Source organism: Nelumbo nucifera, chromosome 6, assembly GCF_055504915.1.
Source record: "Nelumbo nucifera cultivar China Antique chromosome 6, China Antique-T2T, whole genome shotgun sequence".
Classification (NCBI taxonomy): Eukaryota; Viridiplantae; Streptophyta; class Magnoliopsida; order Proteales; family Nelumbonaceae; genus Nelumbo; species Nelumbo nucifera.
The window spans coordinates 11,208,275-11,224,307 of record NC_142654.1 but is presented as its reverse complement, the minus strand read 5'-3'; the positions used below and the strand labels follow the sequence as shown (position 1 = coordinate 11,224,307).

At 35.7% G+C, this 16,033-nt stretch overlaps 2 long non-coding RNA genes across 4 annotated transcripts; one reads left to right on the top strand and one right to left on the bottom strand.

Moving 5' to 3' along the window:
- Positions 1–2,843: 2,843 nt before the first annotated feature.
- Positions 2,844–6,332, bottom strand: LOC104587808 (uncharacterized). The gene is made up of 2 exons (XR_733661.3): positions 5,603–6,332; positions 2,844–3,310 (listed from the first exon to the last, which is right to left on the bottom strand). It is a non-coding gene; the product is annotated as an uncharacterized LOC104587808 (long non-coding RNA).
- A 3,804-nt stretch (positions 6,333–10,136) lies between these two features.
- On the top strand, positions 10,137–15,283 carry LOC104591311 (uncharacterized). Of its 3 annotated transcripts, none has more exons than XR_016077708.1 (4): positions 10,220–11,403; positions 14,167–14,242; positions 14,355–14,522; positions 14,640–15,283. It is a non-coding gene; the product is annotated as an uncharacterized LOC104591311 (long non-coding RNA). The 3 variants fall into 3 exon arrangements; XR_016077710.1 differs by lacking the exon at positions 10,220–11,403 and adding an exon at positions 12,202–13,037; XR_016077709.1 differs by lacking the exon at positions 14,167–14,242 and having other exon boundaries at positions 10,137–11,403.
- Positions 15,284–16,033: the final 750 nt, after the last annotated feature.

The following is a 16,033-nucleotide window of genomic DNA, read 5'->3' as shown; positions in this document are numbered from 1 at the left end:
ATGTGTAGGGAACACTGGCATGTTCACTCATGATTGATTAGTAGCCCGCTATACATGCTTGAGTTTGCAGCAGATCGGAGTCTATTTCTACACCCTAATTTTTAAGCATGGAGCAGATTGGCCTGTTAAGGGTTTGGACCATCACCTAATGGGCTGGCTCAACTCCCCAAGCCAGATTTTATTGAAAACTGCTGAAGATGGTGTAAGTGGTAATGTGGCATTCTGGTTCAACCGCTTGCAAGGTAGATGGTCTGAAATCTGAATCTGAATGCACTTCTTTTTGGGTAAAAGACTTTAAATCTCCCTTGACATTTTTGAGAAATACTATAACTTCTCTTTTTGATAAAAAAAGACCAAGACTTTCAAACAAAGACCTCCCTTTCATCAGCCGTCCATCAAGCTCAGTTTACATGTGACGTTACATGGGGCTGAAATTTTTTGAAAAATCCAATTTTACCCCTTTATGGTCACTTAGAAAGAAAAGAAAGAATATCAAAAAGAATCTGATAACCTTGCTTCCTATTATTTCGAACAGATGTTGGAACTTGAAACCAATGGCCCACGGCCCATCCCCCGTTTATTGCGAACACCTTCCGTGCTTAATCGGGAGTCGGGAGATGTTCCCAATTCACGGAGGAGGATGGGTTGTGGGGTGATGACCGAAAAATGGCAACATTTTTTGACAGAGTATAAGGCTCTGTTCGTTACCACTTATCTTTATATTTGTACTTTATAATATAGGTAGTGTGCACTTTAAGAGGCTTTCAGAGCGTTCGTTTGCTCAAAATCTTCACACCTCTGAAATTTGTACGACATCCCATCAATCCATTGGCATTATAAATTTAATTCCAGTTTTATCCCTCTCTTTATATTTGTTTTCTACTTTCTACAACACACCCATCTTCCACACGAGTCACAAGGGTATCCATTATTAAAGAGAAATTTTACTATTTTGAAAATATGCAGAATTAGCAAGGGCAGAAGAGACTTTTTGATGATTGCATTGGACTTAACTCTACCAGAGGTCTTAGTCCATTTTTTAAAAGACAGAAAGTTTTAATATTTATCAGAAACATCAAGGGAGGTTTAAAGTTTTAATATTTGGCATCAAGGGAGGTTTAAAGTTTTAATATTTGGTATCAAGGGAGGTTTTAGGTTGATCAATGCAATTTGTTAGAGATTTTCTTTTTCTACCCAAAACATTGACTTAATCAATACGAATTACTGTTTCTACTCAAAACATTAAATTTGCAGTTTCAATTATTAATGTCATTGATCAGTCTCCTACATATGCAATTTTCTGATTGAAATGACTGACATGACAGCATATTTCTCACCGAGGTACCAAACACAACCTAAGGGGTGTTGAAAACATGGTTGGATTTGTTTTTGAACACCCCTGAAGTCTTTTTCCCTTTCGTTTTTATCTCTCAGTTGCAAAGGGTGATCCAAATTCCATCTCTTTAAATTCGATCAAATATGGATCTCCCCCTACCCGATCCAATTTGATTTGAATTAAATACATATACTAGTAAAAACAGGGAAAAAATACAGAAAGTGCAACAATGGTGTCTATCATATTTATTCCAAACTTGTATTCATCGTGTTATATGCTACTCACGAGTCCTACTATGCTGCATCATCATATTGTGGTCTCACTCGTTTTTATTTTTCTCAGAAAGATTTTCAATTCAAAGGGCAAAGAGAAAAGCTACTACAACAGAGACTCACGCGACAACACAGACATCAAGCTACACCGAAACTAGACCTAATACCACCGAAACAATCCCCTAACAACAGCATAAGCGAAAAAAAAAACTATGGGCCACGTTTGGTTCACGATCAGAATCGAAATTGGAATGGCCTATTTCGCCTGGATGTTTGGTTCTGACCGGAAACGGAATCGGATTCCGATTTATGCTGTTTGGTTCATTAAGAGGCTGGAATCGCAGTCAGCCATGATTTCCAATTTTGCCCCTAATAAAAAAAACAGAAAATGCATGAAAATACCAAAATTGCAGAAATTACAATAATTTTGTAGAAAATTCAGAGAAATGCATGAAAATACTCGAAATTTGCAGAAATTGCCAAAAAAAACTGTAGAAACTTTGCAGGAAAATGCAGAAATTACAACAATTTTGCAAAATTGCAGGAAATTGCAGAAAAATGCATGAAAATACCTGAAATTTTGCAGAAAATTGCAAGAAAATCAGAAAAATGCAGAAATTACAATAATTTTGTAGAAAATTCAGAAAAAAATGCATGAAAATATCAGGATTTTGCAGAATTGCAAAAATTGCAGGAAAATGCAGAAATTACAACAATTTTGCAGAAAAATGCATGAAAATACCTGAAATTTTGCAGGTGTTTATGAAGAGTAAGCAAGGGGTTCTGTGCTAGGAGACAACCTAACATGAGGATTATCACTTTTGTACATAGTATTCTTTCAACATTCATAATTAATAAAAGCTGCATGTAAATGTATTTCATTATTAATTCCATTACAAAAGTTTCAACCTTATTTACAGATTCATAGTGTTGAATGTGCTTATTAGTTATTACAAAAGAATATTGATTTTAAGATACAAAAGAAACAACATTTCTTCTATGATCTTCTAAATTCAAAATAGGAAATAACAAAAGGCAAGTAAATATATTCCTAACCAAATTCAAAATAGGAAAGTTGTTTAGAACTAATATGAGATTTCTACAGTTTTATCTATCATGTAGAGCTGTTTTAGAACCAACAAGTAAATCCTAGAAACATGTTCATGAAGTAGAAGCTGTTCAAAAGTAACAAGTGTTGTTGACATGAAATATCTACATATTTACCAGTTAAAATATTTGCAGTAAATCAACTTGGGAAGCCATAATTATAATCTGGTAATGTCATGGGAGAGTAAGGCTAATGTTTGTAGTACACGAAATAACTTTTAGAAACTTGAACCAGGCAGGTAAATTCAGTAACTTGTACAAGTCATAAATTTCATAGATACTCTCATTACTCAACCAAATAACCACCATTTTATTCCCCATGTCAAGCCATTAAGTAAGACAAAGCTTATCAACTCAGTTTACCTTCAGCTTATTAGGTCTAGAAAATGGGTTCACTGGCAAAACCTGCTCAAGCAATAACAGAGAAAAGCTTGTCTACGATTCCATCATTGCCGTACAAGTAAGGAATGTATCCTTTTCTCAAGTGTCCACTCTTTTGGAGACTCCCAACATCAGCACATTCATCATGTCCATCGATTTTTGACCATTTGGTTATGCTTCCTAACCATTCAAGAATATATAGCAAAAAGGAAACCTGCAACCATTTAATGACAAAAATATTGATCATGTTGTGACATGTTTTGTTATTATTTTCCTTCATTTCTGGATTTCTCCTACATAATGAGTGCCAATAATTTGCATGCATGTACTCCAGAGAGGTTTTTGGAAGTTTACCAAAGAAACCAAGAGCATTTCATATTACAAGGCTCAATACCCAATAAAGCAATTGACATGTGTTGTAAGGTAAATTTTAATGGTCATAATTCCACAAAGATGTCATATTCCAATAACTCCTTATGAAATTGTAGGTTTGACACAAATAGAGAACATCCCCCTATTGATAATTTAAATTTATATAAACGTAGTTAGAATTCTTTCCCTGCACTTAATTTGACATAATTGACCCATGCACAGGCTACAAAATCAACATTGCAACAGAACAAAGAATCCCTCAACCCTCTGGCACCAAGGTCAACAAGCCAGCAAGGTTATTAGCAAAATTAGAAAACTGGAATCAAGGACAACAATATAAGCCAAGGCTCTAGTCTTAAATTGAAATTCAAGAGATCTTCCAAGGATAAGCAGAAAGTGAATTGAGCAACCCAATGGTAGCACTGGAGCCCCCTTCTACCTCCACCTTATGCAAGTCAAATCTATTGATATTCCAACATTCTCTAACAATGCTAAGAGCCTAAGACTTCAACCTTTTTTAAAGTAAATTAAAAATTGTATTAAAAGGAGTTATGCAGCCTTAGCATAAAAGAAAACAACAAAATACCACAAACCTAACAAGACAAAAGAGTGACAGTAAAAATTAGCCACTTCCTGTCAACCCTAGTCCCATACATGAAGCACTATACAAAAACCATGGAACATGCCAAAAACAAAGGAAAACAAACAGAATGCCGAGCAAACCAAACACAAATGTGCATAACCACATCCAACATGAACCACCAGAAAATATCACAAACATCATCTACCCCCATCAAACCACCTCACAAGACCATCTGCATTCTGCAATCTCTGACATTTTTACTTCCTGCTGCCCCTTCTGCCTCTTCCCTTCATGCTTGCACTCTTCCTTCTCTCTGACTTCTCACCCCCTGATGAATCTACCTTTCCTTTCTTAATCTTTCTACATCCCCTTCCTCTAGCTGCCATTGGCTTCAGCTTCAACATTTATTAATTCTACCAAATATATATATATATATATATAAACTGTCAATATTACTAACATATGAAGCAGTTTCCATATTAATGGCATCAGTTAACACATTAAATCAGAATTTACATGTTTGTTGATCCAAGTGCCTGATTGAGCTAATGATTTTTCCTTTTTTCTTTCTGGAGGGGAAGTAACAGATATTCTATTAGGAAACATAGAAAGCATATAAGTAGAATGATGGGTGCCCCACTATCCAAGATAATGGAATTTCCTGCACCTAAAACCAAAACATATGGTACAAGTTGAAAAAGGTAAGTCAGCAACTTAGATCTCTAAAGGCTTGTGATCAGTGTCATGAATCTGCACAACTTGGTCTTGATTTAAGTTAAGCACATAAGCATTTGTAGGTTTCTGAGAATACTAATATTTTTGAAATAAATTAAAAGAATTTATTAATGATGAAACTAAGTAAACAAGAAGCATAATAAATACCACCCAAGAGTGAGAAAAAAAGAAAACATCCAACCTTCTAGACAAGAACTCCTAACATCATGATAAAACTACAATGACAAAACCAAACTCTCTCCAATTACAAGCTAGGTGGGAATCAAGAAACAGCAAGCGCCCAGTCAATAGGACATTATTTCTCCTTATCACACTATGGCCTCTGTCTCTATTGCTTTTTGAGGTACCCTTGTCAACCTTCGTGCAATTGCTGACCCCCTTTTTAACCCATTTTGTATTTGCCACTATTAATCACTGCTGCCAAGAATCCCATTTTAGTCTTCTTCCAACCTATACCCCTAGAGACCCATGGCTCCACCAGGACCACCACATCTTTCTCAACAACATTACAAACCAACCCAATAAAATTCTCTACGTCATCCTTAGTTTCAAAAAACCACCTCCGGCATCTGGACTCTCCTACACTTCTCATATTTTTACAACTTTCTGAATATCTCCAACACAAAATTGATGCAAGTATTTGCAACTTAACAAGAAAATACTATGCAATTATTTTATGTCAGGATCAAAACAATGTCTAAGCTAAATTTGAAAAGAAGAATAAATAAATAAAACACAAAGCATAACGGTGCAGCTATTGTGCAAAAGAAAAACACTATAATGGTACATTTTATACGGATCTTAAACAATACGTACCTTTGTTGAAAATGATTCGTCTTCTGTGAAGATTGGATTACATATGAAACCGAAGCAATTAGATCCCACACCAGAGCATGGGCGGTTGATTTGGAAGGAGGAGGAGGACGAGGAGGAGAATGATTCAGCAGCGCTCCTACCTTACCTCGCCAGAGGTTGTTTCGGCGACGGCAGATGGTTTGGAGTTCTACATTGCTTGCAGTCTCTGTCGGCGATGGCTCTCTGTTTGACTAGGGTTGGAAATGAAGGGGGTATTTTTGTAAAAAACAAAAAAAAAATCAACCATAAACCGGAATGGGAATCGCATTCCTTTGGGGGGTTGGGAATGGCCATTCCCCCATACGGGGGATTCCCATTCCGCCTAGAATGGGAATGGGATTCCCATTCCAGTCAATCCACTTCTCATAATTAATAATAAATTGTTTGTCTTTATTGTGAATATTCCATTTATATCTGCATAATGCAAATGCCAATCTCATGAAACTAACAAATGGATCTATTGGGTTTAAAAACTGAATGAACTAATTCTGAGTTGAAGCTTAATACTTGGGTTAGTGATTTAAAAGGCATGCCTAGGCGCATAGGTGAGGTATGTGCCTCGCCTAGGTCCATGGTATACCCCTTTCAAAAGGTACACGCTTGGTGTGCCTAGGCATAGGCATGTGCTTTGCACCTCAGCCCAGGTGTGCACTTTTTTAATATTTTGCACTTTTTGCTTTTTTTTTTTGAGTCTTACGGTTGGGCTGGGGGCTCCACCCCTGAACCCTTGACCACGCCCCTTGAGACAAGTTTGAACAAATCTATGTTAAGGTCTGAAATTCTTATTTCTCACATAAAAAAGAATTTCAGACCATAACATAGACTTGTTTGGGCTTGCCTCAAGGGGTGTGGTACAAAGGCGACTCATAGAATCAAGAATGTAATATGTTTTGCATCACATTAGCTACTTAAAGCAATGCAATTAAGGAAAAAAGAGATTGTGGGTTTTGCATGTTTGAAAATGCTTTATATGTTTGCTTTTATTTTTAAATTTTCATTTGAATACGCTTTACATGTTATGTTTATGTATTTTAATTTTAGATAATAGGCTTTTTAAAACATTTATTTTAAAATTTAAGTTTATATTTTTATTAACATTATGTTTAATATTTTATTTTGCATTTTTTAAAATTTTTGGCATATTTTGAATTTTCTGACTTCTTTTTTTTTTTATAATTTTGCACCTTGCTTGCTAACCTCCCTATAAATAGCGGATTGTGAATCAGACACAAATGGAATCAAATTATGAACCTGGTGACTGAGGAAGCAACAAGTACCTCCAGTGGATTGGTTATATACCTTTTGTACTTTGTTTGGCTTTTCTTCCCATCTTATTTGTTTATTCGACTAACTTACCTTTGGATTTTGCATTGTGTCATAAACTTCTTTTCTTTTTTAATAAGTGTTTAACTATTTATTTTGTGCTTACATATATCAAGCTTGACATTTAGTAATCCACCACTTGATTTAATAATTGGATTTTCAGATTATAGATGGCATACTCTCCCGCAATTGCTTGCCAGTCATAGTTGGGGGAACAAATTATTATATCCAGGTATGCACTGTATTTTATGTTGCTTTAAAGGAATAGATATTGAGGTTGTATCTGATATTTTGTATGCAATTATTTCTCTGAGGTACGTTTTTCTCCACCCTGCTTTGTGCCAATGTTCCGAAAATTGTAATCATATTGTTAGTTGTAGAGAATGCTGATTTATTTGTAAAATACTTTAAACATATTGTAATCATGGATTGTAAAATACTTTACAAGTTGGCTGAAATCTTTTTTCTCCTCTCCTAGTCCCTTACAGTAAGTGAAGGATTGTATTCTAACCAGGGCTATTTATTGGCTGAAATCTTTGGATTCCTTAGCTCCTTTCCTTTGGATGACTTTTGGAGGAATTGAAATGTTATGTCCCATTCCTCGGTTAAGAAAAAAAGATCTGTAACAGTTTGGGCACCTCCTCTAGAAGGTTTTTACTAAATTGAATTTTGGTGGTAATAGCCAAGGCAATCCATGACCATTAGGAATTGGAGGGATTCTGAGAAATGAGGATGGCAACAGTCTCTTTGTTTTCAGGCCCGGTGGGAATAGGGGACTCTACAAAGGTGACTGAGTTAGTGGCTGCAGTACAAGGAATTCAGATTACCAACCAACTTGGAGTAGAGAGTCTACTTATCGAAGGAGACTCCAAGGTGATTGTGGGTTGGCTGGTGAACCCAGATTCAGTTGTTTGGTATTATAGGGACCTCGTAAAAAAAGTCAAATGCTTAACAAGACTTTGGCCGACTCTCTTGCTAAACAAGGGTCCTCTAGGGATGCGTTATTTTGGGCAGCTATGTAATCTGTTTTTATGATCCTTTGTAATGATTATTAGGAGAGGCTGCACCTTGTGCCTCTCCAAGGGAGGCTTGTAAAGTTATATTATGCTTGATTAATGAAATCAATTTTGAATCATATAAAAACACTTTAAAAGTTTAAATGTTGAATCAAATTGAATTATGAAATGAATTGCATCAAAATCATAAAATTATTTCTGATTTTTTTTTTCAAAATACATTAAATGCATGGTAATCAAACTGAATTACAATATTTTAAACGTATTTGCAGTAAAAGGATCATGGATTAGGTTGTCATTCTTCCAGAGTTTGAGGGGTTTTCAAAAGAAGATCTTGGTGCTGGTTTTTGGAATCTCCTTGAGTTGGTCTGGAGTTACATTCTTCTCATTTTTTGGTTATAGTCTTTCTTTTTATTGCTATCTTATCTTCTTGTACCTTTCTGTATTTCTTGGTGATCTCTCATCATCCTCAGTTGTACTGTACCATCTATTATTAATAAATTTTTTCTTTTTTATTTATTACCAAAAATACTTTAAACATCTATACTACAAACTTAAATGCATAGAAAGATGATTTGACCACATTTTCAATCCAAATCTATCATTTTAGTAAACAATAGAACAAATTTTTCAACTTTACACTACAAGTGATGATACGAGCAAGTTTAACTTCAAGTTCAATTAACCTAAACAATATGGCTTTTTAGCCTGCATATGATGGAAAATAAACGGAAAAAAAAAAAAAAAGATTTTGAAATAGGTTTTAGATTACTCAAGCAGACCTTATTCTAGCAAGGGTTTTAAAATAAAAGCCCTTCAGGAAAAAATACAAATACAAACCTAGGTCCTTTCCAAATTGATTCAATTGTATGTTATAAGATTCATGAATGAAATCATAAGATTCAAGAAATAATTGAATTAGAACAATTGTGATTCATGATTTGAATTTGAATTGTATTTTAAATCATAAAATTTTTAAAACTCTTCTCTGTTCATTAATGGTTAGTAATATGGACATCCACTCGGGTTGGAATTTTTGTTCTTCTTACTTTTGTATGTTTGTGCAGTAGAAAATTCGTGTCACTCTGTCCAATTAATTCTTGGATCAGTATTCTGTTTTCATGACATGGATTGGTTTATAAATCTTCATCTGCCACCATGATTGGTTGAGCTTGTCTATTGTAAAACTCACAGTGTTAGTTAATTAGAGGTTATCATTATGATTGCTTATCTTCTCAATTTTTGTTATAGTTAGAAAAACCTTATTTATTTGGGCATGGGACATGGTTCAGATCCAGCGAATCATGTCTGTTTTAATGCTAAAATGTAATGGATTGGGCATGTATCCAGTACACAGACGGACAGACACATTCTGTTTAAGCTGTACAGTCATACTTTGTATATGAGGTTTTGGGCTTGTACATGTATTTTCGGGGCTCTGCCTATCAGTAATGAAGACACACCCCTCTCAAAATAACTTATTAATTGATGCTTTTTATGAAAAAAATGTTACTATCTGGAAATGTTAATAAAAAACATTATCTTCAGAAAAACGTTTTTACCTTTTCTCAAAACAATGTTTTTATGAAAAAAAATGCATTAAGAGTTTAAAAATCTGGAAAAATATTGCTATCTGGGGTCTTGTGACCGGTGGAATTTGAATGCTTCTTAAGTTATTGGGATTTGGCTGTTTTTTGTCCAAATACAATATGTTCTTGTATGCATATTCATTGGTTAACCAATCTAAGATGAATCAATGTGACCCAGAATTTTGGGATTAGGTAGATTCAACTGTCAGAGATTCCCATATTCAAACCCATGTAGCCTAGTATTATCTTTTTTTCCTGTTTTTGGGGAGAGGAAGGATTTTGGTTTGATAATATCTTGTGAGTGCTGCCAATGGTTAGAAACAGGCTGGTTCAAGATTGACCTGGAACCAATCTCATAAGGGGTTTGATTAGAAGCACAAGTGCACAATTAATCTAGATGCTGTGGGATCTGAGGGTAATTGGTCCATAAACAACCTTTTAATATTTTGGGTTTACCAGGCTTGACCTAGTTACTTGAGACAATGTTTTGAAGGCATGCTTCATGTATGCCTACTCTTATGGGTGAGGCTTATTTTTCCGTGTGCACCCTACCTGGCTTTTTGACACATTTTGATCAATTGACCTTTTACCTGGCTTCTTGAACACGCTTTGGTGACTCTAAGAAAAGAGCGGCGGTAAAGAAGGTGCTTGAAGAGAGGCAACCTAGTCTGGCATTGTTCCATGAGACAAAGAAGACATAAAAAGACAAAGGAGAGCTGTAGTAAGCAATTAGTAGAGGGGGTATGAAGGAAACCAAATTTGTATTCCAGCCTTCAGTTTGGAGTGTCTGGTGGTATGCTCCTGATCTGGGATATGAATGGACTTGCATGAAGGAGCTGTTGGGCAGAGATTAAATCCTTTGTTAATAGATGGAGCCTCCCTATTTGTATTAGAGGTGATTTTAATATTATCAGATTTGTTCAGGAAAAGGAGGGGGGAGGCTGTCACCTGAGATGATTGAATTCAGAGAGTTTGTCTACAGGTTGCAGCTATTGGATTTGCCATTACAGGGAGCGGAGTATACATGGAGCAGTTTCAGAGATAACCTGGCTTTGTCTAAACTGGACAGGTTTCCATTGACAATAGGCAGGATGACACGTTTCCAGGTTCAGTACAGGTGGCGTTAGCTCGGCCAACATCTGATCATTGGCCAATTCTTTTGAGAGTGGGGGCTAGAAACAGAATGCCTAGGCCCTTCAAGCTGGGGATGATGTTGTTCCAGATCCCTGGGTTCTTTGGCAAGTTAGAGGAGTGGTAGAATGAATCCCAAGTGTCTGGTTCTGCATGTATGGTGTTCTGGAGGAAGCTAAAGTACTTAAAGAGCAAAATCAAGGCCTGGTGCAAGGAAGAGGTTGGATGTCTCTCTCATAGAAAGTCTTAAGGTTTTGGAGGTAATCCAGAGGCTGGATGTGAAAGAAGAGGTTGGGGGTTCTTTCTGATGCTGAAAGGAAGGATAGAGAAGCAGCTAGAGATGAGTTTGGTTGGCTAGCACTGATGGAGGAAATATAAACCAAGAGCCCATTGGTTAAAGGAGGTTAGCCTGACTTCAGATTACGCTCGGGGGTTGCGGCAGGCTATTGGTGTACGCGAATTTGAAGATTTTCTTAGAATATTTCATTCCAATACAAATGCATCTCATTCTTGTATCACAGATGCACATTATGACTCAAGTGCTGGGGGTGGCACGAGTACCTCGACAAACAAGGGAAATATGATTTTAAGAGAGAATTTGAGGGCTATTTTGGATTTCTCTGATGATGACTATTACAAAATTATCTTACAAGAAGCTATTGACAAGCTAAATGCAAATACCAGAAGACTGGTTCATCGTCAAGTATGTGTACTACTTTCACATCTTTATGTGTCATGCCTTCTTGCTTGCACATGCATTCCTGGTTAGGGCATGATAAGCATACTTATCATACTGTAGTTCAATTTTCAGAAATAATTGGGTACACTTTTTTGCTTATTACAACTCACCTCAAAGCTCAGCTCAGCATTTATCCCCAACTATCTAGTATTGGTTACATGAATCGTCTTCTGTCATTGTTCTGTATCAGGAGCCAAATTTTATTTCAAATCATACGCCCTTAGATTATTTTCAGCACTTAAATCCATGCATTTCTTGCTATTCTCCATGCTCTTTTAGAACCTTCTACTTGTACCAAATTACTCCTATTGGTGCAATCATTAGTCATATATGCACCAGATCAAACCATCTTGGTCAACTTTTACTCATCTTGTCACTAATTGGAACTACTCCTAGGTTCTCTTCAATGCACTTAAATTCTTTCCTTTTTAATATTTTCACTCATCCATCTCAACATTCTCATCTTGTCCATGGTTGAAAATGTCTATATATTTCAACAACATATTTCCATTTCCATGGGTACTGATATGAAATATTATTGGAATATATCTTGACAAATTTCCTAGTGCATTTAAAATATTTTATATTGTTCTGAACAAGTTTTATTTTGCTAATTAAATCAACATCAGGTTTTCAATTTATATGTATATATATATATATATATCATCCAAATAATTTGTTTTAATATGAATATATTCTCTTCAAACCCATAATATTTTTGAGTTTCATTATAGATGACTTTTTCCTTTTTATTTTCCTTTATGAAATTGAAATATTTTTAGTTCAAAATTTGACAAAGAGTTAGAGCACTTGGACAGATTTCTGCCTGGATTGAAGACTTTCGAGATTATAGAGCAATTGAATTCTGAGGTACGTTTTGTTCCTCCTCCCTTCTTCGTCGGGGCTGGAAGGTTCCAGTAAAGTAGGGGATAACAGGAGAACCATGGAAGTTGAAGAGGGTGTAAATCAAAGAGGAAAATTTCTGGGGAGGGTGACAGGCTTGAACAACAGCACAGGGTGTATAACTGAAAGAGAAGATTTTCATGTCAAGGAAGCGGAGGGGTTGGGGGTGCAAGGGGAGAAGTGGAAGAATGGGAGGTGGGGAAGGAAGTAAGGGAGGAAGGAGAGGTGACAGAGGACTTGAGAGAGAGGAGCTTTTAGGTGAAGAAATTACTGTTTAGCTGAGGGTGGATATTGAACAACAGGTGGGGGTGGGAAAACCACTTGGCTTATTCTTTCTGGGTGAGGAGAGAGTGGTCAGAAAGGCAATTGGAGAATTCGAAAGGAGTAGGAGGGAGGAATATAGTAAGAAGAAAGCAGTGGGGGGGGAGGGGGGAGAAGCGTGGGAGGAAAGTAAAGGGCAGGAGGAGGACCTTGACAAGGGAGAGTGAAGGGAAGCGACTATTGTGTTGTTGCTATCTTGGAATGCCAGGGGATTGAGAAAAGGAAGAAGGGTTCTGGTGAGAAATATGCTGAGAAAGTGTAATCAGGATATTGTGTTGTTGCAAGTCAAAACTCAGAGGAAGCAAGAAAGCCAGGTTAATTTGGAGCTGTTTACCTTTTGCCATCTGCTGGAATATATGGACAGAAAGAAATAGGTGAGTGTTTGAGGATAAAGCTTGGAACTTGGATAGGCTTGTGGCAGCTATTGGAAAATTCGTAACAGATTGGGTCTTGGTTTTGCCAGAATTTGATCAAACAAGTCAATAGAGAAGACCTAGGGGACAGTCTTGGGGAAGTTTTGGGGTTACAAATTTGTAACCTGGATGATATGTTTTGATGTGGTTTTCTTTTTATTTTGTATTGGCATGATGTTGTTAATTCTTTGTTGTGATTGTTTGTGTTGCCTGAACACCTGTCTAGATTGTATACTTTTTCTTTTTAATGAAAAAAAATTCTATTTACCTATCGAAAAAGAAGAATATAGGGTACCACAGGCCCTGCTGGTTATCTCCTCTGATGTCTGCACTTGGTTGAAAATTCGATCATTCCTTTTCTTCTATATATTCCAGATTATCACAGTCAGCATGAATCCAAATTGTTTTTTTTTTTTTCCTTTTATAAGCTACGAGTTTCATCTCTTAATTGTCACTCACCCTTTCCCAAATTTCATGTCTTTTACTCCTCTCAGTATGCATTTTCTTTGTTTTATATTATATTGAATAATTTAGTCAAGTACAATAAGCCTATCTCACCTAAGTATTTCCAAACTTTTATTGGGATGGCAACAAACATAAAGCCTTTGGGAAAGGCTTTTCCAACCTCTGAATCCCTAATTCTACAATGTCTCTATGCTCTCTCTCAGACATACATTGTTTTTTCAGGCTTGTAGGCTTGACATTATGCCAATACAAGTAATGGCCCCTTTGTATTTCCAAAATGTTCTTTATTTATTAATCTCTGAAACCTGCTTCTTGATCTCCTCATTCTTTACTAGGGTTATTTGATTTTCACTTTGATGCATCCAACTTCATCTAGGTTTTTACTTTTTAATTTCTCCATTGTCTTTGGATTGTTTAATGCTTTTCTCACTTTTTGCATTTAGTTTCTTGCAGAATTCATCATACACCCTAAGTTTAGCTGCTTCTACTGATTCTTTAACTTCTCCTTTCAGCAGTTTTACTCCCAAGTCTTCTGCATTTCTATTTCTTTGCCATGCCATATTTTCTTGTTTGGCTATTTTTCCATGTCAAAGGTCATAGGCTAAGATATGTCATTGTTTTCTAGAAAAGGAGACTCACAAGATTGCAAACCCTTTTTGGATAGGATCTGCATTATGTTGATGCAACTGAAGCCATATTGTGTATGTGACAATCTGAGTAATTTACTGTTCAATGCATTTCTTTCTATTTAGTTGTGAGAAGCACTTTCTACCTGTTTTCATGTATTGTTTCATTGAATACACTTAACTGCAGGCAACTCTGATGAATCATGGCAAGAACAAGTGGTTAAACCTTCTGTTACCGTAATCAGATCTTTCTTGTTCAAGGATGAATACTTGGTGCCCAGACTCAGAGATGTTCAATGGTATGGAGAGGCCAAAATTAGTTTCAAGAGATTTGTGGACTCAACATATCTGTGAGGTTAGTTAATGCCTTACAAGTGGGACACTATCAGAATTTTCTTTTCTGATTTCCAAGTGGCATGTGATTATAATAATGATTTTAAGATCAACACACCTTCAACTTCTCTTTCTGTAGGCCTGTGGAAGTCGGATTCTTAGGGGAGCACATGAGTGGGAGCAACACCAAAAGGGTCCTTCACACAGAAAACGTGTTCTTCGGCTTAAAAAGAAGTTGCAAAGTTCTTCCTTGGCTGAACTGTGATGGCACTAGGCAGCAGGACAGCTCTGAATAGGAAAAACAATGTATTCATGTAGGCACCATATCTGGTGCTTGTAGCTTATACAGCATGGCGATACTATATACAGATTGCAACTTTGAGATGTAGATCCAAGGTCATTCCTTGTGTCTGAGGGCAACTACTTTGTGCCCCCCCCCCAAAAAAAAAACAAGCCCTTAGCTCCTTCTAGATGTAGATCTAGGGTTGATAAGAAAAAGAAAAATGGGAGAAGTGAGAAATGTGATTAGCTTCTCATGACTTACTGCTTGATTATGATAGATTCCAAGTCTCAAGGAAGTAGTTACCTAATCACACCGACAAACCAAAGGTATTGAGATTGTGACCTCTGTTATTGGAACCTTGCTACCTATTCTGTATTCTGTAACTTGAGAAAATTCTGCACATATAACATGGGAAACATATATTCTATATGTTTTAGTTACATAGGGATATGGTGGAAAAATTAATTCATGCATATATATGCTATGGAAATTCAAATAAATCTTAACGCCGGCTGTCACTGTGTTGGTATGTTTTCAAAATATTCTTTCCGACAACTTCATTAATATATGCAATACGACTGTTGGTGTGGTAAAAATATTTGCATCAACTAGTGTTTTAGCTTTAATTTGCTAAAAATATTTTAATGTAATTTTTAATTTTGAAGTTAAATAATTAAATAGCTAAAGAAAATGAGAAAAAAAAAAAACATTTTAGATCCTTCTCTCATGAATAATGATAGAAGATCAATTAATCTAAGGCACAGGTTTCATGCAAGTATGGAACTAGTAATTTCTTATATTAAAATTAATTATTTTGTATTTTTTAATATTTAATAAATTATAAAAGAATTAGAAAAAATATTTTTTAACATAAAATTTAATGGATCCACAGATATGATAGATTATCTATAGATCCACATTATAGTATTCCCTTGTCATAAGATCTCGCAAAACCTGTAAAATTTTCTTTTTTTTTTTTACAGCAATTGTTTCTTTTCCATAAATTGTTGCTAAATGTATGGAACTCCTCATAATTCATAAAAGTAAAGAATCTTAGATTTTTAACCAAATATTGGTAGATCAACGTATTTCAAATACTCAAACATAACATAAAATGTTTGAGATATGAAATGATTTCAAGAAATTGTGCTTTTTTTTTCTCAAGTTTGCACTCAAACCCACTTTGAGCTTCAAAATCTCGATTTTTTTTCCCATTTTCCTCGTTTCTTTTTTATAGATATGAAGTCTTT